The 26044-nt window shown below is 32.6% G+C and overlaps 1 long non-coding RNA gene and 1 pseudogene across 2 annotated transcripts; both read left to right on the forward strand.

Moving 5' to 3' along the window:
• Window positions 1-12400: 12400 nt before the first annotated feature.
• Window positions 12401-15089, forward strand: LOC115961291 (annotated as a pseudogene).
• A 3865-nt stretch (window positions 15090-18954) lies between these two features.
• On the forward strand, window positions 18955-24750 carry LOC115958953. 2 transcript variants are annotated; one of them, XR_004084730.1, is made up of 6 exons: window positions 18955-19204; window positions 19411-19465; window positions 20832-20929; window positions 23221-23308; window positions 24034-24264; window positions 24489-24750. It is a non-coding gene; the product is annotated as an uncharacterized LOC115958953 (long non-coding RNA). The 2 variants fall into 2 exon arrangements; XR_004084731.1 differs by having other exon boundaries at window positions 18955-19145.
• Window positions 24751-26044: the final 1294 nt, after the last annotated feature.

A 26044-nucleotide genomic window follows, 5' to 3' on the forward strand; every position in this document is an offset into this window, starting at 1 on the left:
TATTAAGACAAAAAAGACAACAAGCTCTTTGATTGCCATGGATCCTCAACACTTGAGTTTGTCTAGTGTCAATATCTATTCTATACTATTTATAAAAGGATTCCTCTTTTTGGAATGAACTTTTATGTGGTTTAGAAATACCCCAAAATTTTATATTTAACATAAAAAATATATATATATATATATATATATACTATTTATAAAATGATTCATCTTTTTGGAATGAACTTTTATGTGGTTTAGAAATACCCTAAAATTTTATGTTTAACATAAAAAAAAACTTGAGAACAAGCCGGGAAAATATATCTCCAACTCTTCTTAAAATACCTACAAAATAGGACATTCTCCTACTAATTCATGTTTTCAAAATAGACTTATCCAAAAATTTTATTAAAAAAAGGAAAATTATGACACTAGCAAAAAAGAAAGCCCCATCGCACTTGCAAAACGCGTGTAATGAGGCTAGTATATTCATAAGAGATTAGAGACTATAAAAAGTAGGGAAATTCTTGGTGCACATCCGAAAATGCAGATGGTGTGCACGTACTAATGTGTAAAAGCATAGTTAGTGCAAGCAGAAATGAATTTATTTGAGGGAAACCTTATCCTTGTCATTACATTGTCAATATATTCACTTAATTTCATTTAGGGAAATGTTAACCAATGCCCTTAAGACATTAGTTTAAAAATTATTTTTAGAAACATTTTACTAGAAGAATGATAAAACAATAAATATTGTTGACAGCTTTTTATATTTTCCAAGAAAATAGTTCCTAAAAATATTTCCTAAACTATATTATGTTTAGGAACTATTTTATGTTTCTAAAAATAGTTCCTAAACTAATGTTCTAAGGGCATTGGTTAACATTTTCCTAAATGAAATTAAGTGAATATATTGACAAAGTAATGATAATAATAAGGTTTCCCTCAAATAAACTCATTACATTGTAATCCAGAAAGTTTAGGTATATGTATATTTTAATCACATGACTCACTAAATTATCAAAACAACTTACATGATGATGATTTTTTTTTTTTTTTTTTTTTTGAGAATGTACATGAATCATGATGATTAAATAGGTAAAAAAAAAAATAGTAATTTTTTTTTTTTTTTTTGGAGATAGTTTCAACCTATGGCATCCGCTCCTGATGATCTCTTTATCATTAAACTAATACACCAATCGGTTTTTTATATAGGTGAGGATTGAACTCCAGATCTCTTATTCAATCGTTAGAAACTTTACCAGTTAAGTTAACTGAAACTAACATTGAAGTTATTAAATATATACGTAGATGGTAATTTTAATCACGGCGCAGTGAGTTTATAGAATTTTCCCCTAAAAGTATAATAATCATAAATACATTGAATAGATACCGAATTTCAACCTCTTAATTATGTCTTAGAAAATAAGTGAAACATATTTCAATTTTCAACATATATCATGTCCTAATTTCAATTTCAAAAAAAAATGTGTGAGATCTTATTTGAATGTGGACCTTAAATTCTTCAAAATATGCTTTGGGCAAAGGGGGTTCCAAAATTGGGAGACACTTAATTATTTTTTTTTCGTGAAACCTACCATAATTCTCAAGAGCTTTGAATTTTCTTGAAAAAGACTGCAAAATAATGGACCCATTTGGCTTGTGCCACATGGCGACATGTCTCAAATGCTGAAGGATATGTCTAAGATTAATGAAGACAATACTATTATTCTTGTGTGATGCACAGTTATATTCACAAAGCATGAATTGCATGAAATAAACTAAATTACCTAAAGAAGAAGAAGAATGAAGATATCAAAATAGCAATAACTCATTTTATAAACAAACTAACTTGTAACCCTATGCATGTGCATGGATATATTTAAAGATATAACCTAAGATACATAATATAATTCTTACATATATAAAAGGATAGTATTAGGTATAAAATGTAAATTGTCTATATTTATTTTTTTATTATTATTGTGAAGCACTTTTTTTTTTTTTTTTTTTTTTACGATTCATTTATTCTAGACTCTTTGTTTTTTGTATTTAATAACTCATTTGGATGAATATTTACAATGTGATATCACATTTGATTCTAAAATTAAAAAATAAAACTTTTTAAGAATAAATAATTTAGGACACATGAAAATTCAAACTTTAATTTGAAATTTTAATTTGAGTTTCTCTCAGCTTCACCTAGTATTATTATTATTATTATTATTATTATTATAGAATTGAAAATTAAGCCAAAGAGAGTAGTTCGAACTACATGAAATTTATTTTATGCACAAAACCTAATCAACATGACACATGAATGAAAAAGAGGGGAAATCATAAATTATTTTGGTTGCTATTGATTAGAATTTTAATTTGGGGAATTTCATGTGCCCATTCAAACCCTAGACTCTCCCTTGTCTTATCCATACTACTAGATTTTTTTATGGTAAAAAATATCCTCATCTAGTATCTAATTACTTCTTTTACAAATGTTTTAGGAATAGGGTCAATAACGTCACACTATTCCCCAAAAAAATCCCTATATTAAACTGGATTTTTATGCGATTTAAAAAACACCCTTATTAATAAACAATAACTTCTCTTAGAGACAGAGACAACAATGTCAAATAACAAATCATTTTGAATTCAAAAAGAAAACTTCTAAAATTTAGGCTTTTTTTTTCCTTCATCTTCATCTTCCCCCCCCCCCCCCCTAAAATTTAGCCATTTTTCATTCATAATAAAACACCTCCAGTTAATTAAAAAAGAAAAAAGAAAACTATGAGAACTCCTCAAATTTAGGCTTCTTTCGCCTTAAGTTCATCTTAGTTCTCCTAAAATTTATCTTTCTTTATTCCCTTTTCATCCAAATAAAATACCTCCACATTTATTTATTTTCCCTCTAAAATTTAGCCCTTTGTTTTCCTTTTTATTTGAAACTAGTCGCTAACCCGTGCTATGCACGGGAACTTACCTATTTGTGAAGTAGACTAAAATAATTTAATAAAATCTTAAATTGATAAAGAAACTACACCGTTACATGATTTGTTCTTGTATGACTTCAATTTGTGTTACAATTTGATAAAGAAGCCAATATAAGAGAGAGATGGGTTATATTCAAAAGAATAATTCATTGTTATAACCATTGAAAGGAATAAAAAGATTCAGAGCCTACAAATTATAGAAATATATATATATATATATGTGTGTGTGTGTGTGTGTGTGTGTGTGTGTGCGCGCGCGCGCACGCGTGTATGATTACACAATAGAGAAATATAAGAAAAAGATGTGTTACCATCAAATGAATAATTCAAATATTAAAACTTATGAAAGACCAAAAAATATTAAAGATTCATGAGATTTACTTTCTATAAATTTTTTAAACAAAACAAAATGTATATGATTACACAATAGAGAAATATATATATAAAAAAAAAAAAAAAAATTGATTACCTTCAAAAGAATAATGCATGGTATAATTATCAAAATCTGCTAAATATGTTCAAATATAATTAAAGAATATGTTATTGAAACAATTAAAAAAATATGACTATTCAAAATAGAAATATAAGAAAAAGAAAAAAGTACATGAACCCATGAAGCAATAAATTTTAAATTTTAACGGGTCTATAAAAAATAAAAATAAAAGAGTTTGCTGCAGACCTATTTGTTATATTAGCTTATCGCTTTACGTGAAGAGAACTACATTCACCCAAACCTGTCGTAACCATCTTAGACTTCTTAGCATCTTTGGTGATATGTCTGTCCATGAGATGTTCTCTGTAGGTTCCTATGGTGGTATTATGACATAAAGGCAATCTCCTTGAAAGAAAAAACAAAATAACATAGGGTTTCAAAAAGAAAGGAGGTGGCTACAATAGTTTGAGAACTATTGAGTGTTTACAATTTGGTGTTTTCTCCTTTAAATAGAAATCGGTTTGTAAATTTTAAGAAAATAAATTAATTCTTAAATGAAATTTTGCAAATTTAGAGATAAATTACCAACATTTGAGTTTGAGTTTAAGTTGGACTTGTTAGAGAAATAGAGTTTTACTCCTTATTTAGTTTGTTTTAAAAAAATAATTTTAAAAATAATTAGTTTTTATAAAATTTTTATAATTTTATTTAAATATTGTGCTGACGTGAAAAATTGTAAGAGTTTCAAAGGTTTCGGTTTTATATATAATATATATAGATAAAACACCTCCAGTTAAAAAGAAAAAAAAAATACTACTCATTAAAAGATAACATTTACATTAAAAGAAAAATTTAATGCATCTTAAATTGCAGCAACCGTATACTATATGAAAAAAAAAGAGGTCTAATGTATCTTAAATTGCAGCAACATATACTACACTTCAAAACGTTTAATGCATCTTAAATTGCAATAACCATATACTACACTAAATCAACCAGTCTAATGTATCTTAAATTGCAGTAATCATATACTACACTAAAAAAAGAGGTCTAATGTATTTTAAATTGTAACAACTTATACTACACTAAATCAAAAGGTCTAATGCATCTTAAATTGCAGCAACTGTATATTACACTAAAAAAAGAGGTTTAATGCATCTTAAATTGTAGCAACATATACTGCATTAAATCAAAATATCTAATACATCTTAAATTGCAGCAATATTTATAGAATATTTTAAAATATATATATAATTAAATTACAATTTTACTACTAAAAAACTTTTAGAAATTTAAAACTTGCCCTAATTTTTTATAATATACTTTTTTGCAAAAAAAAAAAAAAAAAAATTACATAATATACATTTTCAATGTAACTTAATTTTTAAAAATATTTTTACTATTTTATTTGTTATTAGATTTGATTATATTATCAAATAATATATTTTGTAAAATTTATATATAATTTTTTTATTAAGTCATGCATCATACGGGCATAATATTAGTGATGTGTGTGTGTGTATATATATATATATATATATATATCATTCTCCCGATTTGTTCTTTCTCATTAATCTTTCCGGCCATATTATTGTTAAAATGTCTATTAGGTCTTCATTTTATAATAATACTAGTCGCTAACCCGTGCGATGCACTGGAAAACTATTAGAAAATAATAAAGCATGCATATATTAAAAGACAATTTAAATTCATGTGTGCTTGCAAAGGATACATATCTAAATAGTTCTTGCGGTAGAAATAAAAATCTTATCTTTGAGATAAAGAACTGATGTAAACAAACTAACCTTACATAAAACAAATTAAAAAAAAAAAAAAAAAAAAAAAAAACATAAAACTGATGTCACGGGAAATTCAGCCACATAGTAGTAATATATAAATCTCTTAAAACCTAAACCTAAATATAAGGACTAAATATATAAACAAACTAACCTTACAAAAGCTGAACTTTATAAGCTAAAATCTATACCGTGCATTGTAGATCTTGAATGCTTTAGGGCTTCCTACGCTTGGAGAGAGAAAGTTTGCAGAAACCGTGGCTTTATATTTCTTAACTTGAGAGAGGGGTAAGGTTGCTAGGGTTTTGTAGATCTTGAATGCTTTAGGGCTTCCTACGTCTAGAGAAAGAGAGAGTTTGCAGAAATCGTGGTTTTATATTTCTTAATTTGAGAGAGGGGTAAGGTTGCTAGGGTTTTGAGGATGTTAAATGTTAGCATTGATACACCATGTTAAATATGCTAGTATAGATGCGGAAATGAAAGCATAAAGTATAGAACATAGTAATACACGAGAGTTACGTGGTTCAGCCTAACGGTCTACATCCACGGAGGAAACTCTAAAGGGCTACATTAATAATATATTAGAGTGTAGTACAAATCCTGCATTACATTGAATCATAACATGTGTATATATAGTAGACTAAACCCTAGACTAATAGACTTTTAGTACAAGTAGGAGACTTGGCTTGCACACAAAGTAGAATTAAGCTTGGACCTATACTAATGGGCTAATATATCTCTAACACCCCCTCTCAAACTCAAGATGGAAGCTTGATGAAATCTTGAGATTTGATAAGGTTAAAAAGATCCCTTGAATGAAGTTTGGCTCTGTGACGGTAGTTTAAGGAAGGCAATAGTCTTGCAATGTTAATGCGACTTCCAACAATGGCTTGACTATACCGGAGAGTTTTGACAACAGTAGTAGGAAGCCAAAGAAAATAAACGCAGCGAAGAAAAACGCCGAGGAAGACAAAGATTGTTCTTAAATATACCGTAAGGACAGAAAATCATGGCCACAGGAAGGTGGCTCAGATACCATGTTAAATATTAGCATTGATACACCATGTTGAATATGCTAGTATGGATGCGGAAGTGAAAGCATAAAGTATAGAACATAGTAACACACGAGAGTTACGTGGTTCAGCCTAACGGTCTATATCCACGGAGGAAACTCTAAAGGGCTACATCAATAATATATTAGAGTGTAGTACAAATCCTGCATTACAATGAATCATAACATGTGTATATATAGTAGACTAAACCCTAGACTAATAGACTTCTAGTACAAGTAGGAGATTTGGCTTGCACACAAAGTAGAATTAGGCTTGGGCCTATACTAATGGGCTAATATATCTCTAACAGAGGAGTTATAATTTTTATTTATTTTTTATTTTTTATGCTGAAGTGGAAAATTGTGGTGCCAGCAAAGGCTTCAGTTTTATATATATATATATATATATATAATCATTGTTTAGCGTGTATTTTTGTTTAGTATTAAAGTGAAGGATTCCCAGCAAAAAATTGTATTAAAAAAAAGGGGTATTTGGTAATGTGGATGTTTTCGATTTTTTCAATCTTTCAGTAAAGAGAGGAGTGAGGAGCAACGTACGGTTGCCATTGGAACAGCTTTTGGACTTTAGCCATTATTATGTATTATACTGATCAGAATTATTGTAATCTTGCGTCTATTGGTCAAAGGAGCTAGCTGTACAACTAACTAACAAAATTCTGTTAGGTCAAAACAAGATCGTTTATCATACGGTGCCGTTCTTCTATTAATTAAGAGAGAAAACATGCAAGGCTAGTACTGATCATGATGCGACACCGTTTGATCAAATTGGCTACGACACCGTTTATGGGTCTGTTGCTGATATTGATTTAGTTTATTGCTGCTACAACACCGTTTTCATCATGCGGCTTTACATTGAGTCTCCAAGTGGTTCTAAAGCCATCTTACTATTAATATTTAAGTAAATATATAATGCATGCTAAACTATTATCTTTTTATTTTTTTCCAGATATATGTTTTTATCATCTTATTTTTGTTTGCTATCACTGGTCTTTAATTAATATATATAGGGGCAGAGCAAGGGGGAGCTACCCCCCTGGCCCACCCAAAAAAAACCTCTTAGTTTATCGTTAATACTTATTAAAAATCCCTATCTAATTTTTTCTTTTGATAGAAATAGAAATTTAGATCAAAGTAATACATAAATTTGAATTATCTTTCTTATTCTGTGAAGAATTTCATCTAATCAATAACTCTATTCACTCACACTTAATGATAATTTAGCCAAATAAAACTGCACTCTGTTTCTTTAGTCTTGAAACAGAGTATAAACTCTACCTAAATAAACTAATAAGTAACCACAAGTCCTCCACTAGCATGCCTTCTGAAGGGGTAAAAAATAGCATCACATTGGGCCTGACGGATCCAAGCCCGTGGGCCGGAAATAAGGAAGAGTCCAGGGCCTGACATGACTTAAAATACTTAGGGCACACATTTGGAATCCGAGAGGATCTTGAAGGAAATCAGAATATTAGTGCAAGGATAATTCTAAAAGATACGCACTTAATGAAAAATCCACTTTACAAGGAAATGTTTGCCCATTATGTTTGGGATTACTCAAGAAGAGTCCTATAAGGAAAAGACTTCTAGGTCAAAGAAAAGAGGCCAACCTCCTTCTACTATAAAAGCCCCAATACCCTCACAAATCAAGGTACGCATAATTTACCCTCTCTAGCACTCTAGAGTTGTGAGAATAATTTTAACTTAACCTTCGGAGGGTATTTGACTGGCACCACACCGGTGCTCTCCGGGGGTCTATTTTGAGTCACGAGTGCTATGTGACCTATTGGTGATATTTTCGGCATCATCACCTTCCACATAAGTCCTAGTATTTCTAATATTATACATTCACATGATGTGTATATAGTGCATATATCTTATGCAAGTCCCTCCCCCCCCCCCCCCCCCAAAACTCAAGTGCATATATATATATATATATATATCAAGGGGATTTTGATCATGAAAGATGAAGGAGTCCAGTGAATTGTCTAGAGTTTAGAGAATTTTTTTATTCAAAATATCTACTAAGCATTAATATTGGGGTAGAATATTGTTATGGAGAGAAAGGGATTGTAGCCCACCTACCTTATGCTTCTCAAAACCTAAAACTGAAGAATTAGCCCACATAGAGCAATTGTAGATATCTCCCAACTTCTGTATGTAAGATCTGTCTTACATCATACATTCATATATGTAGCAGTACTAAAACTGATCTATTATGAATAAAGATGCAATGATCATAAAAACAAGCATTTCATGCTGCTGAATCTGTTTACAAATTAATGTATTAATATCAAATCTGTTCTAGATTATACCAGAAACGAAGTGTAAGAACGTGTATTTTACTTCTAAAGGTTTCACATACTCCGCATGGCATTTTGAATTCAAAATTCAACTTGACAGAATATATTGCCTCTTCTTAATGAAGCAACCCTAACACTTTTTAATGTCCTATAGAGAAGGAAAAAAGTATATTTACAAGAGAATTTTCAAGAAAACAGTAATTATTATCCTAGAAATAAGTATTTATACCTTCAATCTTTCAACCTTTGCTGCCAACAACTCAACCCTATGTGTATCTTGTATTATAGCATCTACAATGTAAATATATGGTCGAAGCAGAGTAACAAAAGATAATCCTGATATTGGAAAACAATAAATGCTTAACTGTCAATATAACATTTCTCCCTCAGCACTATCACAGATCTTGATGCCTTCATTTGTATATGAAACCTGAAGGCCAAACCTATATGGCCATGTGTGATAAATCCCTCAATACTAACAAGCCCATATATGATTAGTCCCCCCTTCCTCTTGGAAAGCATCATTTTAAAGCTTGCCAAGACATCTTTCTAAATTTAAAGTTTCACTTGAGCACTGCATGTAAAAATCAATACCCATATCAACACAAGCCAATTTTACAATCAAGGTAAAAGTGATAAATAGACCATTAATATGAGTTTGTATAGTATTAAACATTCTTGTAGTAAATGTTAAAATTTTATGGAGTCTATCAAAGCGAGATTTTGTAAGGTTGAATTTATTCAACCATGTATTGACTTTATTTTGTGTCAAATTTGCTTGTAATTCAGCATGTAGAAACCCTGTATTTAGGTGGGAATAATGTAAGGGTTGTGTATGAGAGAGTGTGAAGAAACTCAAGTTGTGTGCATTTAAGAGGAGTCTTGTGACTGGATCTCGTGACTAACTCGCGACTGGCAAGTCGCCACACGTGTGAAGTATGTAGGGAGCTGAAGGGTCACGACAGCTAGAGCACTACAGGACAAAAAGTACAATCTAGCCTGGAAATTATTTCGTGACTCAAACTTGCGACTCATTCCAGTCATGACGCCAAGTCACCATAATGCCTTGTTTGGATGAAAACTGACTTTTCACATTCCATCTCATACACTACTATAAATACCTCTATACCCACGAAATGTAGTGTGGCTATTCAGAAAGAAAAACCCTAAAAGAGGTTTCTACAACACACCCACCTTATTAGAGAGAATTACCCATTCTTAGAGAAAAATCTTTATAGTCTCTTCTCATTCCCTCTCCCATTGTTATACCATTGAGAGGAGATTTGTACTCAAACACTACCCACACCTATTCAAAGTGTTAAGAGTGTTTTTGGAGATTTGGGAAGCATTGGAAGATGCCAAGGATGGCGGATGCAACATGGAGCTTGTTGCGAGATCTGGTAAGCTAGAGAAGACAAAGTTTGGCGTAACCCTGTTGGAGCAAGAAACTTGGAGGGCTTAGGTGCACTGGGTAGATTAGGCTTGGAGGGTTTATTACTTATAGACCCAAACCTTGGTGATCTACCCAGACTAGGATGAAGCTTGGGTGAAACTAAGTGGAGGTCTAAACTGAATAATTTTGAAGAATCAACGGATGATTTGTGGTTGGGATGAAATGGCACTTGTTAATTATTTTTACATTTAGATGTTGCACTTTAAAATGCATATACATCTATCTATTTCCTCTTAACTTATACAATTGTCCTTGGACTCAAAAGTTTTGCATTGTTACTAAATGTTGTTCACTTCAACACCAGATCATATATGATGTAAAAATTGGTATACAAACATCATATAAGGGGAAGAGGTGGAGAAAATTTCATACTTGAAAAATAATTAGGAGATATGGTTAATACTAGATGACATAAACTTATCTCAATGGAACTGTTTATGCTATCAATTCCACAAGTGATGCAGACAAAAAGCCATAAGAAATCAAACACGTTTGTTTTAAGACGATAATCCTTGAATCCATAAGGTGAATTCTGGAATCCACTAGAAAATTATAGGAGAAAACTCTCAAATTTTTTCTATTAACGAAAAACAAAATTGCCTTGGAGGTTACAATGTACATAAATAGGAAAAGATAAGGCTGCAAGGAGACCCTTAGAAAACCCTAAACAAAAGTACTCCTAGGGTGGATAGGAGACACCTAAACTCCCTAATTTTTGTTAAGCACAGAATTAGGCTCAAAAATAGGAAAAATTACCAAAAAGAAAAAAATTTAGAATATAACAAATCAAATGCTATAGTCTTTAGGAGACGTCTCAAAACAAACTAGACTTTATTTTGAATTTTAAATTGAAAGTTATAACATAAAGAAAATCTATCATAACTAGCAAAAGTACTAATTAAAGGAATTTTCCCAAAAAGCGGTGTAGGTCATGGTCATAAGGCGATGAGTTTTGATCCTCACCATGATTCCCTTCTAGTCATCAAATTTCACCATAATTTTGTTTTTGGCTTGGATGATTTTTATTAGTACTTTTCTACTCCTAAATTTCTTACGTGTTGACTTTTGACATTCTCTCTATAGAAGGAAAGTCTGTCCTGTCCATTCTAAATCAACTAGCCCATTGTGGTTGGAAAAGACATTAAGAAAATTAATGATACAGAGAATAATGATGGATTGACAATGGATTTCACATTTAGGATTGAGGTGTGGAGGTAAGTTTTATAGTCAAGTTAGAAGCAGAGGTGCAAATTAAGCATCAACATGGTAATGATGAATTCATTGCATCTGAAATCAATTGAAAGATAAATTTTGTGAGTATTTAATAAATGGAATTTTATGTTATCCTTTTCTTAAAAGATAATAATGCACTACAGAGTGGCAGCCCTCACATAACCAAGAAGCAGCCCCTGCACCACCCCTGAATCTGCATCATCAAAACCACTAACTCATGCATGCCCTAGGATTTGATTGTGAGGTCTTCAGCACAATTGTGATGATAAAGCAATCATTAAAGTTTTTTTTTACTAATTTATCTTTGTGTGAGATGACACTGGGAGCAGGGTTGTGATGTGAATCAAGCTATAATATTGGCTTTTGATTGGCTTGCAAACGTCTCATTAGAGATTATGGTGAGATGAAAGAGGCAAGCTATTAAGATTTGTTTATTTTCAGGTAAATGCATGTTTACTTTAAAGCCAAGCTCGAGCTGAACGATGTATGTTTTAATAGGCTTACTAGTGCTTTTAATATTCCCAGCTACTACTTGGTCTCAACTTATGGTTGGCTCAACTAGAGGCTTCTTGGTGATCACTCTTGAGTCTTGAGATAAACAAAACAAAGACAAATACTGCTTGGGATAATTAAATTTAAATCTTAGCTTTCGTGACCTATTGCTCGATGTGGTTTGCCTTGTATACTATCTTATATGAAAACTTATATAATTTTATTCTCTTTATATTTTCATTGTTGAATAGAGTTTCATTCATCAAGTTGAAGATTTTAGGATTGGATATATGCTATTACAAAGCTTAGTTTTTGATCATGTTTGATTTGACATGCCATGGTTAACTCCTATATACGGTAGCAAAAAGTCTAGAAAATGTATTTGGTAAGAGAAACAAAAGTTGACCTTTCTAATTGGAGGAAAAGTTTGATGCAAGGAGCTCCAAAATCATTAAGATTTTATTTTTTTTTTGAATTTTTTTTTTTTAGAATTTTGAATATTGATTTTAATGTTGAGGGTTTTATGGGATTTAATTAGATATTTTCCATATTGATGTAATCCCTAAAACCTTGCAATTATTCTAAAAAAAATTAAAGCAATATGGGAACATCTTCTTTTAGCTAATGCAAATTCATAGAATAGAGAAGGATAATGGCGGGGGGTGGTGGTAAGTGGAGGCAGAGGAGACCTTTGGCAAGCATAGCTTCAAGGCCTAAATAGGAATGCTCCATGCTCTTTAGAGTCAATTTTGGGGCTTGGGAGGGAATCAAATGCTTCCCAGCAAAAATTTCACCTATTTGACTCCTTCCATTAACAAAAAACAATGAGATATCATTTTCTATGTAGCTCTTCCTAATATACCTTCCATGAGCTGGACAAAAACATAGAAACTCTATCATTTGTTGATTACCATGCAATTATTCTAGCAAACTGAACTAAAAATTTGTAATGTTATGTAATGAAGTGAGATTTTACATTCCAAGAGATGTATTAATATCTCCCAGCTATGAAGTCTTTGTTTTGACCTCAGCTCATGTATGATGGGTAACCAGCTTTCTTGGAATCATATTTACTCAATATAAAAGTACCGGTCAAAGACAAGATAGAAGGCCTTTCAAGTATGACCTGCAGCATGAAATGCACATGAGATGGAAGTATCCATGGATTTTCCCTTTTCACCTTTGCAAAGAACATATAAAACTAATTTACAATGTGTACTTCATTCATTATCTGCATAAACAAGAGAGGTTTCGAAGAGTCACTTCTAAGGACCAATTTCCTTATTCATTCCCTTCCACATGATGTCATTTTTGTCTACTTGTGGGTGTTTTGCATTAGGTCATCTCTATGTAAAATTATTCAAACATAATATGATTGGCAGGTTAATGTTGAAGGGATGGAATTAAAGCCTGTTGCTGTTGGCACATCTCAGAATTTACATGTGGGTCAAAGCTGCTTTGTCATTGGAAATCCTTACGGATATGAGAACACTGACAACAGGGGTAATTTCTCTAAACTGTCTGCTATATAACCAACCAAAAAAAAAGAAACAAAAAAAAAAAAAAAAAAAAGTTTTAATACCAAGTGTGAACTATGAAATTTCACAACTGAGGTCATAATCTATTTTAAGTCTATTGTACTTTGTTTTGGAGTACTTTGAGGCTTTGAGCAGTCAATTGAGAGTGTTCTTTTCTCATTGGCATGGGGCCGTCTTTGGTAAAAGAGTCTTAACATCCATGTATTTGTTACTTTGAGTTGTGCAGGTAGTCAGTGGATTAGGTAGGGAGATACCCTCGCCAAATGGAAGGGCCATTCGAGGAGCAATTCAAACAGATGCTGACATTAATGCAGGTAAATTTCATTTTGCTTTTAAATATTTGAAATTCCTTGATAATCATCACTCTTTCTCTTACTTCAGTAAAGATTGTATTTATTCAATCCATCCTATTATATCTAAATTCTTTATTGTTGAAGATTTACTCAGTTTTGTATATTGCAAATATGCAACCATTACTCTGTCGTTGTCGAGTGATATAAGATCATACTACTATAATTACCTACACAGCAAACAATGAGGCATTACCTAGTGCACTGGCGGAACCGTAGACATTTGAGTGAGGGCAGTTGTCTTCACAAAAAATTTCTAAGATTTTATGAAGTTATGGTTTGTTCAAATTTTCAGAATAGTTTTGGATATTTATCTGATTATTACACCCACTGATATAAGATATCAGGTATAGAGTTTTTATTCAAGTAAAATGTAACTTTGTATTGAAGTGTCCCTTAATTTCATTTTAATTTTTCCTCAATGAAGTAACCTTATGATCAATTGAATTATTTGGATATAATTTGTACTTTGATTGAGTCATTTTCTTTTTATCTGCATTGAGGGTGGTTTTATAGTTTAGGATTTGCTTTCCACAATCTTGAATAGATTAGAATTATTGTTTTTTATATGACAAAGTGGAACTGAGTTCTTACCAATGCTAATTTTATAGTTAAATGAATTGCTATTCTTACCAATGCTAATTTTCATTCCATGATCCTTCATACTTTGTTGCGTGGAATCTGTACAGGTAATTCATGAGGGCCATTAATTGATTCATATGGCCATGTTATCGGAGTCAATACTGCAACTTTTACTCACAAAGGTGAAGAGATGCTTCTTAGTTAATTTTTCTTCTCTTAATTGCACCTTTGACCTGACATTTTGATAAATGAACATCATGCACATGTTTTCTTGAGCCACTTGTTTGTTCACTTCAAAGGTGCATTGCCTTTTGTGATATAATCTTCAGTAACTCGTTCAGCATTTGGAAGGATAAAGAATGGGAGAAAGTAAAGGGGAAAAGAGAAAAACTTAGGTACATTTCCCTAGGTATTGTACCACAGTTTCTCCGACTAAACACAACTGCATAAATAAATTAAAAGAAATGGAGAGAGAGAGAGAGAGAGAGAGAGAACAATGAGGTCCTATTTCACGAACCTTATTTTTGAACCTTAAGAAAATTCATATTCCACGAACCTTATTTCTACTAGAATAATATATATATAGAGGTTAAGTTATTACAATTTATAGTTGAGGGATTAAATTGAACTTCACCCAATAATTAGAGGAACAAATTAGTTATTCAATCTAAAATATAATAAAGATGCTAGAAGCCAAGATCAAAGTTTTGAATGCTATTGGTTCTTCATTGTATTGCAGGGACAGGAGTATCATCAGGTGTTAACTTTGCAATAACAATCGACATTGTTGTTTGAACTGTACCTTACCTCATTGTGTATGGAACATCTTATAAGGACAGGTTTTGATCATGTTTGTAAATAATATGAAACATGTACTTGTTTGGTCTTACATCAAGCTTTGAGGGTGGGGTTTTGGTCATGTTTGTCCATAAATATTCTTTTGAGTGGTGTTTATTACACACCACTTAACGCACATAAACAAATGCACACATCATTTTTGCACTGATAGTATATGTGTGTATTTATCCTAAATCATAATTCCTATTATCATACTTAATATCTTGGGCCACCACATGATGTCATACTTAATATCTTAGGGCCACCACTTTTGCCTAACAATGGCTATGGTAATCTGATACCCCCGGTCCTCATGGCAAAATGAGGTACCATTTTGCCCAAAAATGGCCATGGTAGTCATAAAACATAACTCTTTTAATTGAATCATGCACGTTGGGGTTTAGAAGCATAGAGGGTAGTGTTAATTATGCACACCATTTTGCACTCAAGTCCATACATAGGTGAATTTGAATCGAAATCGTGAATTGAAGATACAAAATCCTAATTGTTTGTTTTGTTTCTTAATACCAAACAATCTCTATCTCTTTCTTAACACCAAAATTAGATATAAACAACCTGGTATGAATGCTTTAACCCCATAAACTAAATTCTAGCAGTTAGGAACAGTTACAACCCAATTTTGATCTCTAACTTATCACTGATAGACGTGTTTTAATAAAAATTACATGTGAAACTGATGTCACGTAAGCTACAAGAAAATAAACACATTGCTTTCTGAATGGAAAAGAAACTAAACATGTTAGCTTTTGAATGAAAACCTTGAATCCACGAGAGGTTCCTTGAATTCACAAGGTGATAGAGTTTTGGAATCCACCAGAAAGAAATAGACAAAGTTTGTATTTTTTTACAAAATCTGAAAACTAAATTGCCTTAGATGCTACAATATGTTTAAATAGCAAAAGAAAACATATAGTGGCTAGGAAAACACCCAAAAACCCTAATTCACGCTAATCACATAATTAGGTGTTAAAATAGTAGTTTTTACCAAAAATAGCAATATTGAAAATAATTGCAGGAATTGAAAATATTGTCTCTAAAAGATATCTCAAAACAAACAAGACCTTATTCTGACTTTTAAACTAAAAGTTATTAAGGAAAAAACAAATATTACTATAAATAGGAAAAACATTGTTTTTGGGGCCTTAACGAAGGAATTTGCCTAAATTTAGGCATCACTCGAGATAATATCGAGTTTGGATTAGAATGCTGATTCTCATCAGTTTGTCAAATTTCATGCAATTTCAATACTATCATCGCAATGGCCTCTACTAGCACCCTTTGATCATGCGCCATGACTTCCAGCACCCTTGTGTCTTCAGGCATGTGTTATATGTTTTACGTCAAAAACACATACTTAAACAACTAATAATAGCTCATGCTCTATCAAGAAGAGCCAAGTTGTCATCTAATTATTTTGTTTTGGACATGAAGCCACATTTGTGACTTATAAGAGTCATGCTACACTATTATAAATTTTAGTATTATACAAACCTCACGGTGTTAATATTTAAACATAAAATGAAAATATAGTTTTCGTTTATTACATTGTTGATTAAAAAAAAATCACATTTATCATCACATTAATTTATAAACTTTTTTTATTATAAAATTAGTTATAATAAAAATTAGTTATAATTTTAGTATTTTAAAACTATAAGGAATTAATGATGGGTGTATAATTTTTTGGAGAACCCTATTGACTAATATTATATCAGAGTATTGATGAAGCCAGTTTACATAAAATCAGCCCCTCTCTATCTCCCTCTCGGATCTCTCTGTCTCTCAATTTTCGACTTGGGCTCTAAGTTTGAGAGGTTTCAGTTGGGTTAGGTTAGGTGTGGGCTTGCTAGGTTTTTATGTAAATGGAGGTTTCTGTTGGGCTTGAATTTGGCGTGGGCTGATAATTTATTTATTTCAAATGGGGCTTTGGTATGAGCTTAAAATATGGGCTGGTCTGATTGTAAAGGAAGTGTTGGATTTCAAGGTTGGGTTTGGACCTGGGCTTGTTACTGATTAAGACTGGCTTGAAAGGCGTGTGTTTATGAGAGTGATAATTTTGGGCTTGAGAGAGTTGGGTGGGTTCAATGGGTCAGACCTAGGACTAGGCCGCATGTGTGTCATCAATTCCGAAACATTGTGGTTGGTTGCTTGCTTGTATTTGTAAACAAGGCAGCTGTGATTAACGAATTTGTAATTTGCTTGGGGTTACCAAAATGTGTGAGTATATTTGTGACTGTGTTTGAAATTGAATTAGTCTGTGCGTGCGTGTGCGTGTGTGGGTGAGCATGTTTGGGGTGTATAGCTAATCCACCAACTTGTCAAAACTGATCCAACCCAACCTAACCCATCGAGTTGGATCGGTTTTTAGGATTTTGTGGGTTGGATTGGGTTACAAATTTTTTTTTTTTTTTGATAGTGGACTGGGTCGGATTTGGGTCATAAAATTCCAAATCCATCAAACTCAACCCGACCCGCCCATATATTTAATATATATTTAAAATATATTATATAATTAATAAATTTTTTAAAATAACTAGTTCTTCCCATCTTATATAAAAACCAATTAGTTTACACAAATCCTAGTAAATTACTATTGTTGTTTAATCATTAGTGTTGTTTGCCTTTAAGGAGTCACATTGATACTAATCTTTGGGTTTTTTTAATATATTTATATTTATATTTTTTCTACTCAATTTATTAATAATAATAATAATAAAATTTGTCCAACCCATGTGGGTTGGGTTAGGTTGGGTTGGACTTATGTGATGGGTTGGGTTGGGTTGAATTTTTTTTTGACCCACCATGGTGAGTTGAGTCAAAAAATCCCCTTAACTTGATCCAACCCGACCCATGCACACCCCTAAGCATGTCACATTTATGAACACTATGTGATTGAGGTTATGGGGGAGATATAAGTAGATTTCATGTAATTAACATGTACAAAGAATATAACATAGATGCAGAAACTAATGAGTGACAAAGAAAAAAGAACATAACACATATGCAGAAACTCCATGTGTGTGGGTGAGCATGTCGCATTTATTTTATCTTATTTTATTTTTGCTAACTTAAGTGTTTAGGGAAACTAGTGAAGCAAGTTTGGGATGGTTGTTTGCAATCGTCAAGGGTTGGTACCAGCTTCTCTAGTTGAAAAGGTTGGATTTCGATTTTTATACTCAACAATTCATTTAGCACAAAATTAAAAATTAAATAAGACATATGGCGCAAAATTGATAATCCAATTAAAATCTAATTGAATTTTCCAACTAATATGAAATAGCCGTATAATTCACTAATTCACTTAGGGTCCATTTAGATACCGCTTATTTTGCTGAAAATTGAAAACACTGTAGCAAAATAATTTTTAAATATGTAAATAGTGCTATTGGACTAATTTTTAATGAAAAAGTTGTTGAATAAAGAAGTTTGTGGGTTCCGTGAACATTACACGAGACCCATTGAACAGTGCCATTTCAGTGAAAATTTGGATTGTTAAAGAGGTGATGGGTCCCGTGCACAGTGCACAAGACCCACTGATAGACACTCCCATGTGAAATGCTCAATTAAAAAAAAATGAAGAGGAAAACGCAAACGCATCACCGAGGATGCCAATCCAAACGCATAATTAGTATCTATTTGGATGTGGATGAAAACTCAATGTTTTGTGTTTTACTTTTTTTTTAGAAGAGCGTCACAAGTGAGATTATGCACTGTTTAATGGATTCGTTTACTATTCACAGAACTCACAAATTTTTTTTTTTTAAATATATCTCATGATACTATTTATAATTTAAAAATTATTTTGCTACATTATTTTTTATTTTTAACAAAATAATTATCGGAACACAGCCTTAAAACGGATTTGTGGAATACTGCCTCCAAAGTATTTCACAGCCAAGATTCTATTCGGGGTCTTATATGGAAGACGAAGTTTAAAATTGCATTTATGGAGTATAGCAGCAAATGACCTCCACCTCTTTACAAACTGCCCTTTGGTGCGTGCTATCTGGTTTAATAGTCTTTGGGGTCTGAGACCTAAGTGCTGAAACCTCAGCTCTCCAATTTGAACGTATGTCTCCTAATGTTGATCGCCTGTCAGGCCTCAAACGTTGATTTTTTGTCTAAGCTGTATGTACTGAATCTGATCCTTTTCTTAATATGTTTTTCCTCCTCTTTTTTGAGGGGAATCAAGATTCCATCCCTCCAAATTCTGAATTCTTTGTTTTCCTGAGAAAAAAATTTCTTTATTTATTGGTAGGTTGTAATTTCTCCAGATTTTTATTTAAAATCTGTCAGAGATCTGTGCTCAAAATATAATGTTTTAATGATTGCAGATGAGGTGCAATCTAGCTTAGCACGATCAGGGATGAAGTGCGCCCAGATGTAGTGGTGAGCACCCCCCATCCCCTCCAAAATCTCTCTCCAGATTCTTTATAATTTTAATGACTTTTACTAAGTCTTGGATGTGAACGTAGAAACATTTTGGATGATGATGTTCAAATATCTGTACAAAGCTGGGTATCTAAGTATTAATGTATTGCCCACAATTCAGTATCCATATCAAATATTTAAATTTAAGTCTCCAGTTACATCTTTAGGGGTTGAAATGGGAGGCCTACACCTTATGAAATGATGGCTCTCTGTGTGCGTGCGGGACCATGAAGGTTTCATACAAGACCACACACGAAGTCTTTGAAAGAAATGTTTTAAAACCTTAGGAACTTGGTTGTTTTTAGAAGGCCAAAATTTGCATCTATTGGACTTGTACTTGAAAGCGAACTTTGACTATGAAGGTTTCACTCTCTATTCAAAACTCTGATAATTGCATTGTCTGTTTGTAGAAGATTTTTATACCACCATTTTGTCATTTATCATAGCTATGAATTTGTAATGGAATTATGTTTATCCACCCAATTTGATCAGACAATACCACATAAGAAGACGCTGGAAGAAAGTTTTAAATCCTTAGGAACTTGGTTGTTTTCAGAAGGCCATAATTGCTATCTATTGGACTTGTAATTGAAAGCTGACTTTGACTATTCCTTGTCTATATGCAGAACTACCTTCAAATTGTTCTCTGTTATAGCTATATGAACTACTAAAGCCAATGAACTCTAGATCAAATAACACTTAATCCTCCCATAATAATGGGATGGAGGGTAAGGTTGCAGGTTCAATGCCCACTAAGTGCAAGCATAACTTATCAATAAAAAAACAAAAGAACGAACTTATAAATTCTGATAAACTTCTTCCTATCCACCGATAACCAATATCTTATCATGAGATTCCAGCTCTGAAAGTGAAGTTTTAAAATTTTGGGACTTAATTCTTTCCAGAACTATGGACGTACTTTTTTTTTGAAAATATCTATGGACTTGTACTTGAAACAAGAAAAACATACTTTTAAGTTTTAACAGGATTCGCAATAGAATGGAGTATATACTTTTTTGAAGTTAACCTAACATTTGTATTCTTTGTTTTCCCTGCCTGAGAAAATTCTTGCCTCTTTGCACTGTATTCCTAATGTGTCTTGCATGATGAAAAAGATATGTCATGTCTGAATATCTTGTCATAGAGCCATAGAGGCTAAGTTTGAGAGATGTGAAATGCAAATTGCAAGCTGCAATTTGCACTGTATCTTCATTACTCTTTCTTATGCTTGGGAGGCCTTTTTTGTTTAAACTAACTTAACAATCTTATTGACTGCTCCAATGTGATACAATACGTATAATAACGTTTTAATTTTCTTTTCCAGATACTTGGAAAAGCTTTGGGTGGTGGAGTGATACCTGTAAGTGCAGTGCTTGCAGACAAAGATGTAATGCTTTGTATCCAACCTGGAGAGCATGGAAGGTTTGCATTTATAAGTACTTTGTATTTCATAAATGATTTATTTCTTAACCTGCTTAGGCTGCTTACTACTTTATTTCATCAGCCTTTAATTTCTAACTCTTGTCCATCTTGATCTAAAAGATTTTGCCTGGACACATTACAACACCCATTTATATTATCTGATTTAGAAAATGTTACCCAGACACGTGGCTCTAGTTTTTTAAGGATTTTATTTAATAGTGCATACAAGTAGAAATGGCCAGGTTTGATTTACGCATAGTGAGTCAATTCACTTCAAGTGATATGGCATAACAACCAAATAAGAACAGAGTCAACCCAAACACAAAAATAGCCAAACAGGATAATGATGCAGTCAGGTTTTAATGGTTCAACAGTAATGCACCTCACCTTGTGGCAATATATATCCTTCTATGAGTTGGATGGTTGGCCAGTTAATTCTAGTTCTGCAAATAACATGCAAATGTATGCAAATTGTACATAGACAAATAGTGTTCTGTAGAAAAAAGTACCTTCTGGAAGAAACACCATAACAGATATTGGACATGATGTACCTATATACTTAGTTTTTTCTGAGTGAAATGATGCATGTGTATCAGTGAAGTTGAATTCTACTTTCATCAAGCCTAGCCACATTTGGAACCATTTATTTTTTCTGAAATGCGGCAGGAACTTTTAGTTCTTTCCAAGTTAAGCTTCTGTTACCATGTTTTGGAGTCTATCGATTGGTCATTCTGGAAAGATTCCTTAATTTATCCATTTGATACATATTTGTAGCAAGGAATTGTACAATTTGTAAGACAAGTTTGATACGGTTAAATTTCAACATAGAAAAATACATTTCACGTTCTCGGATTGGGATTCTGTCTTGTTATAAGATGCCTTCCTCCTAAATTCATTTTGAGGGTTTGCTTAGAAGTTGATAGATCTACCTTTACTCATTTCTCTTGGAAGGGTGTGGTTTCCTTTGCCAAGTGACAAAATCAAAGTTGTTATATGGTTGTTCCCTCGTGTCTAATGGGGCTTAATAATAAACCATATAGGTTGTGCAAATTTTTCTGTCTTTAAATCTTTCATTCAAATAAAAGGATTCTATTGAAGCTGTAGTGAGTGAAAAATCCTAGAGCATTTAGATCTGAGTTTCTTAATATCATTGTGGAAGTAATAACTCTGCTGATATTCTTTTGTTGCAAAGGAGATAGGGATCTTGGGAGACTTTTAATTTCCATGGGAATGATTGATTTGTCACAAGTGTTTCAAGTGTTTTCTTCTTTAGTTATATAGAAGTGCTGAAAAGATGGCTGATAAAATAGCATAGTGAGGAGCAATGACCGTGGATTATTTCTTTGGAAAATCATGTCACACTGAGCACCTTTCACACATCAATTTTTTTAGCCTTTTTCTGTCAGTTAAATTTTTTTTTATTTGTCTTTTCATTTTGCCGTTTAAAAACTTCTATGCTGCAGCCAATGAGCCTTGACTCAAATGGACATTCTCCTCTCAAAAATGTGAGTGGAGGGCTAGGTTGTGAGTTCAAAGCCCACTAAGTCAAAGTAGTTGTGCATGCCACGACCCAAGAAGAGCTAGCCATATTTGTACTATACCCCAAAGGACTAGTTTGATCTAGTAAACCCAATGTGGGGTTTAGCAAACGCTTGCACAATTACTCTTATCCTATCCATTCCATGTAATGTGGGGTATCACAATCTCTCCCGCTTAAATTCTTGGCATCCTTGTCTGGACCCACGTTGTGTTGTAGTGCCCTTGAGCCATATGGCATTACCAGGTAGGCCTTGATACCATTTGTCACATCATAAGGAAGCTCTAGCTATATTTGCACTATACTACAAAAGGACTAGTCAAATTATAATTGAGGCTACTCTTAATCACTTGTATAGCCTAGTTCGACCTTGTACACTCATGCAAGACTCAACACATGCTCGCACAACACACTTATCCAATTCAATCCACATTACCTGAAAGCTGAAATATAACAGTGTAAATTACCAATAAAAAACAAAATCATGCTGCATGATTATGCCATTTTTTATAATATTAAAATGTTTTCTCTGTTTCCCAAAAAAGGAAAAAACAAAACATTTTCTTGAAATTGCTGTTTCTATTCAGCTGAATCTAAAAATTTTCTCCTAAAGTTGTTTACTGGTTTTCATTAATTTACTTTTTCCCAGCTTCAATATTTTTTTCTTTCATTTTAAGTATGCCATTTTCTTGGTGTTTCTGTTGGGATATATTATATGAGAGCTCACAGTTCTCTTATTGTTTATTACTCTCAGTACCTTTGGGGGAAATCCATTGGCCAGTGCAGTTGCCATCTCCTCACTAGATATCATCAAAGATGAGAGACTTGTTGAGACTTGAGAGGTATCAAATCCACTGCCTAATGTTGTATCATTAGATGATATAGACAAGTAGGACAATAACAGTGACGTTGTTATTCCATGATATAATTTTTGTTTTCTTTAGTGGCTTAATTATCTGGAGATTCAGACAGTATTAAAATTTCTTACTATAATATTTAATACTTGATTTTCTATTTAGCAGAAAGGATTGTTGTGCTAATATATTTATACAAGAATGATGCATTTGATGATTAATGGAGTTTTATCCATTTCTCACTTCTAAGGATTATATTCATCCTGACATTTTAAAGTATCTGACTAACTTGCATTTGTTGTTTATCTGAGAACCACAGAAAGAGAAAGGAAAGGAGAAAGCAGTAGTCAGCTGCAGAGAGCTTTCACAAGGCTCTCAAAAAGCCTATGTAAAATGTGGTGGAACAACTATTTCATCTGTATTATGGTTTGGAAAATAATACTTGGTTGTACTTTATGCAATACCTTCTCTGAAATTTCCTTTTAAAACTAAAGCCCAAAGATTTTAGTAGAGCTTCTATCTTTCAATTCAATTGGATTACAAGTTGGGGTTTTCATAAATAGAGTTTACATAAATTTAGGCTTTGAAATAACTATGCTTTTTTCTCCCAGATTCATCATGTATATCTATGGCTGCCTTCATTATTTTTTTTCTTTGATTTTTTATCCCCATTTGATGCATAAAATGTCTCTTGATATTTCTCAATTCTATAGATCTGCCCAACTGGGACAGGAGTTAAGGCACCATCTACTTAAGATTCAGCGGCAATACCCAAACTACAAATGAGAAGTTCGAGGTAGAGGTTTGTTCAATGCTGTGGAGCTCAACAGCAAAAATCTGTGCCCTATTTCTGCATATGATATCTGCCTACAGTTAAAGGAGAGAGTTCTTGCTAAGCCCACCCATGATACTATCATCCGATTAACTCCCCCACTCTCAATAAGGTAAGGAAACATGCTTGGTGCATGTTCAAGATTTTCATGTCATTGAAACTTTCAGGTTGTTTTCATAGTGCTTTTTCTTTCACATAGTTGACATATTAGTGACTGGGAAACAAGGTTGGCAAGTGAGGGGACTTTCAGGCATCATACACAAAATAGATATTACACTAGAATGAATGACTGTATTTTTTATAATTGTATGACTTACATTACCTGTATATTTTCAGTTTGGATGAGCTCCAAGAAGCCTCAAAGGCACTGAGTGATGTTCTTGAGCATGATCTACCAAAGATGCAGAAAGCAAAGCCAGAGCATGTCTCCACAACTAGTTCTAACATATGTGACCGTTGTATTGAATAACATGTACATTACTTCTTAAGGCAATCAGTTGCTGAAATTGATATCTTATACTTTGGCATGGATTTTCAAAAAAGCTCTCCTCTAATTGTAGCTTTCTTTTTTTTAATAAAATTAGGATACTTATCTCAATCTGGATTTTTTTTTTTTTTTTTTGGGGGGGGGGGGGGGGGTTTAATTACAATAAATGCATCGATGAAGGAATATTATAAAACTATTAGCTCATGCCTATCTAATCCTGATCACTTTTTTATTTTGTAAGAATTTTCTGTTTTAAATCATATTTTTCTGGTTAGGATCAAATAAGAACTCCAGTTGCTCAAAGTGCCAGACTTCCGCTTTAGATGCCTCAAGATATGAATAAGCTTGGCAAGAAACCTTTGAGCTTATAGAAAATTGAGTGAGATACATGTGGTCTGTCTGATTGGAACCTTTACCATGAGAAAAGAGCATTGTTTATAATGTTCTTTTAGAATATCTTTTGTTTAATGAAGAACAAATATGCATGCCCAACGCTTCTGTGTTTGTGTAGGCTCAGCTGGAGATAGATATGAATATTATATTTAAGACGTGGAGCTACCATATGTTTTACCTTGTCTTCTCTTGTAGTCTCTTTTAGACCTCCCTTGCAGTTTGTTTACGAAGTATTTGCAAATTTTAATGCCAACAACACCCATTGGAAAAGAAACGAGAAAAAGAAACAAAGAAAAAGACTGTTCTGCCTTAAAGCTTACGCCTTGTAAACATACAAACTAAAATGATGATTGAAGGAGAATTTAGAGAGAGAACTAGAAATGTAAGGAACCTATAATCTTTTTCTTCATTTCTTTCTCTAAATGTGATGTTGGCACTTGACACATAATCAAATTCTGTTATGGATAGCAGAAACTCCTCGTAAACAAACCACTAGGTAAGTGTCACATAATAAATCACAAGGTAAATTCATGTTTGTAGGGTATACAATAAGGCGGTACGTGTAATTTGTCTTTTTTTCTTTTTTTTATTTATTTATTTTTTTTTTTTTAATTTTTAAGTTTGATGTAGTAGAAATTGAGTGAGGGGTTGATCTGATTGGAACTTTTACATGTCGGTCAGAAAGTGTTTTTAGAATGATCTAAGCTTAATGAAAAAGAAAAATGCATAGTTTGATGGTATATTAGTGATTGGTTGTCAAGAGCATAGTACGACTTGGTCACTTATCTCTTCTATGATTGCCACACAAACTAGGTGTATTTTTTTGTATGGGGCAACTGTGGATTCACACATCCCTCTCATAGTTTCCTTTTCATTTTCCTCTCTAATAAAGCAAAGGGGTCACAAAAGAAGAATATCTATGTGTTATACTACAGCTTCGTTGTTTTTTCTTTGATATATTTGATCTCGTTTCTACTGCTTTTCTTTTACTAGTACAATTCTTCTTTGTTAA

The sequence above is a fragment of the Quercus lobata genome, chromosome 9, assembly GCF_001633185.2.
Source record: "Quercus lobata isolate SW786 chromosome 9, ValleyOak3.0 Primary Assembly, whole genome shotgun sequence".
Lineage (NCBI taxonomy): Eukaryota > Viridiplantae > Streptophyta > Magnoliopsida > Fagales > Fagaceae > Quercus > Quercus lobata.